Here is a 3,546-nt window from a genome sequence, read left to right as displayed (position 1 = left end):
TTTTTGAAATTTAGGCTACATGGCCAGCCCACTGAAGTTGCACTCTTTGCAGCAGAGTTGGTTTGGCCATCATCGCCAAAGAGGAATTCAATGTCTACTGTGGCCATTATTCAATTATATCAGTTATGTTGGACCCTTTGTGATGCCTTTTGGAGGTTTCTTGGCAAAGATACTAGGATGGTTTGCCATTTCCTTCTCCAGCTCATTTTACAAATGAGGAAACTGAGGTAAACAGAGTTAAATAACTTGCCCAAGGTCACACTGCAAGTAAGTGTCTGAGGCTGAACCCAGGAGCATGAGTCTTCCGAACTCTAGACCTGGCCACTTCACAGGCCCAGGTTTCTGCTACTTATCTGTTTGGATACAATGCCTGCTGAGTTTTTTGGCAACAGGATATGTTCAGAATAATAAGTTATGATCAAAAAAAGAAATTCTGGAATTCATGGATGCAGAAATGTAATTTTTGTGGTTGATGACTAGATCAAAAGTATTGCTTTCTTGGTGTGAAGCTTAAGTGTTGGAGGAGCAAGTCTTGAAAAGTAATTGGATTGAGGAACTGGGAAATAGGGGCATTTTTAAAAGCATTTCTAAACACCCATTCCCATTAAAAACACCAGAGAGTATAGGAATAAATGGAGACTTCCTTTAAATGATAGGTAGCATCTATCTAAAACCATTACCAAACATTATATGTAATGGGCATAAGCTAGAAGCATTTCTAATAAGATCAGGGATATAAAATAAACCCACACAAATCATCAGCATTTCTATACATTACTAACAAAGACCAAGAGCAAAAGATACAAAGAGAAATTCCATTTAAAGTTACTGTGATCATTACAAAATATTTGAGAATCTATCTGCCTAAACAAACCAAGGAACTAATGAACCAAATTACAAAACACTTTTCACACAAATAAGGTCAGATCTAAATAACTGGAAATAAAATGTAAGTTGTTCATGGGTAGGCCTAGCTAATATAAAAAAAAAATGACAATTCTACCTAAATCAATTTACTTATTCAGTGCCATACAATCAAACTACAAAAAAGTATTTTATAGAGATAAAAAATAACAATTCATCTGGAAAAATAAAAGGTACAGTATATCAAGGGAATTAATGAAAAGAAATGCAAGGGGAAGTGGACTACATGCATCATCTGTTAACTTGTATTTTAAAACAGTAATCATCAAAACTACTTGGTACTGGCTAAGAAATAGAGTGGTAGATAAATGGAACAGGTTAGGAAGACAAGGCACAACAGTAAATGACTATAGTAATCTGCTATTTGATGAATCCAAAGACTCCTGCTACTGAGCTAAGAACTCATGATTTAATAAAAAAAAAAAGCAACTACTAGGAACCTGGAAAATAATATGGCAGAAACAAGGAAGAGATCAACATCTTACACTCTATACCAAGATAAAATCAAAATTGCTACATGATTTAGATATAAAGACCTATACTATAAGCAAATGAGAAGAGGAAGGAATAGTTTACCATCAGATCTATGCAGAAGAGAAGAATTTATGACAAAACAAGAGGTAGAAAATATTATGGAATGCAAAATGGATGATTTTGATTCCATTAAATTGAAAAAAATTTACACAAAGTAAATGCAACCAATATTAGAAGGGAAAAAGAAAGCTGGTAAATAATTTTTACAACCAGTGTCTCTGATAATGGTCTCATTTTTAAATACATAAAGAACTGAGTCAAATTTATAAGAACACAAGTTATTCACTATTAATAAATGGTCAAAGAGTATGAACAAGTAATCTTTGGAGGAGAAAATTAAAGATACCTATAGTCATATAAAAATACTCTAAATCATTATTGATTAGAGAAATGTAAAATCAAACAACTCTGAGGTACCACATCACACCTATCAGTTTGGCTAACATGACAAAACAGGAAAATGATAAATGTTGGAGTGTGCAAAAATTCGAACACTAACACATTGCTGGTGGAGTTGTGAACTGATCCATCCATTCTGGAAAACAATTTAGAATTATACCCAAAGTGTTATAAAATTGTGCATACTCTTCTGCAGCCATGAGTATGCTCAGGCTTCAGAAGAGGCTTGCCTCTAGTGTCCTTCAATGTGGAAAGAAGGTATGGCTTGACCCCAATGAGACCAATGAAATTGCCAATGCCTATTCCCACCAGCAGATCCTGAAGCTGATTAAAGATGGGCTTATCATCCGGAAGCCCATTACTGTGCACTCTCATGCCAGATGCTAAAAAAATACTCTGGCTCGAAGGAAGGGCAGGCACATGGGTATTGGTAAGAGAAAGGGTACTGCCAATGCTCGTATGCTTGAGAAGGTGACCTGGATGAGGTGAATGAGGATTATTCACTGTCTGCTTTGAAGATATCATGAATCCAAAAAGATTGACCGTCATATGTACCACAGCCTGTCCTTGAAGGTGAAGTGAAATGTGTTCAAGAACAAATGAATCCTGATGGAGCACATTCATAAACTAAAGGCAGACAAGGCTCAGAAGAAGCTTTTGTCTGACCAGGCTGTAGGTCTAAAGTCTAAGTCTAAAAAAGCATGAAAGCATTGGGAAGAGTGTCTGCAGGCTAAGAAAGAGGAGATCATCAAGACTTTGTCCAAAGAGGAGGAGACTAAAAAATGATCCTCCCCTATCTCCTCTGTACATAGTACCCTTCTATTTGGCATATGCAATAAAAATGGACAACTGTCAAAAAAAGCAAACTGCATACTCTTTGAACGAGCAATGCCACTTCTAGGTCTGTATCCCAAAGAAATTGTAAAAATGGAAAAAGACCCACATATACAAAAAATATTTGTAGCAGCTCTTTTTGTGGAGGCAAAGAATTGGAAATTAAGGGGATGTCTATCAATTGGGGAGTGACTGAACAAGTTGCAGTATATGGATGCAATGGAATACTTTTGTGCCATAAGAAGTGATAAGCAGGTAGACTTCAGCAAAACCTAGAAAGACTTATATGTACTAATGCTGAATGAAAAGAGCACAACCAGGATAATATTGTACATGGTAACAGTCACATTATGCGATGGCTGACTTTGACAGACTTAGCTTTTCTCAATAATGCAAAGCTCTAAGACAACTCCAAAATACTCATGATGGGAAATGCTATCCATATCTAGAGAAAGAACTTTGGAGTCTGAAAGGAGATGGAAGCAAATTATTTTTTGTGGTTCCTTCCATTAGTTCTAATTCTTCTTTACATCCTGACTAATGTGTAAATATGTTTATATTAATGTATAAGTACAATCTATCTCAGATTGCACATGAGTTGGGGAGGGGGGAGAAGAGGATAGGGGAGAAAAGTCAAAACTCAAAATCCTATGGAAGTGAAGGTCAAAAACTAAAAATTATATATATATATATCTAGATGTGAAAGTTTCCTAATAGGAGATCAAAAGATGGGAGGATAGAGATGTGATGATCCAGCCTTTGAAAACATTGAGGAAGGGACAAGCTTGTGCTAGGGAACAATAGACAATAACCATAATATTCTAGATTAGATGATGAATTTGAATAGTTTGAACC

General features: G+C 35.8%; 1 pseudogene; it reads left to right on the top strand.

Annotated features, from left to right (window-relative positions):
* The first annotated feature begins 2,053 nt into the window (after nt 1-2,053).
* Nucleotides 2,054-2,723, top strand: LOC138174703 (large ribosomal subunit protein eL19-like; annotated as a pseudogene).
* The last annotated feature ends 823 nt before the right edge of the window (nt 2,724-3,546 follow it).

The sequence above is a fragment of the Petaurus breviceps genome, unplaced genomic scaffold, assembly GCF_028583685.1.
Source record: "Petaurus breviceps papuanus isolate PSGF00001 unplaced genomic scaffold, PetGlider_PUasm1.0 76, whole genome shotgun sequence".
NCBI classification, from domain to species: Eukaryota; Metazoa; Chordata; class Mammalia; order Diprotodontia; family Petauridae; genus Petaurus; species Petaurus breviceps.
Note: the sequence above shows the minus strand (reverse complement) of the source record. Positions and strands in the feature narration are given on the sequence as shown.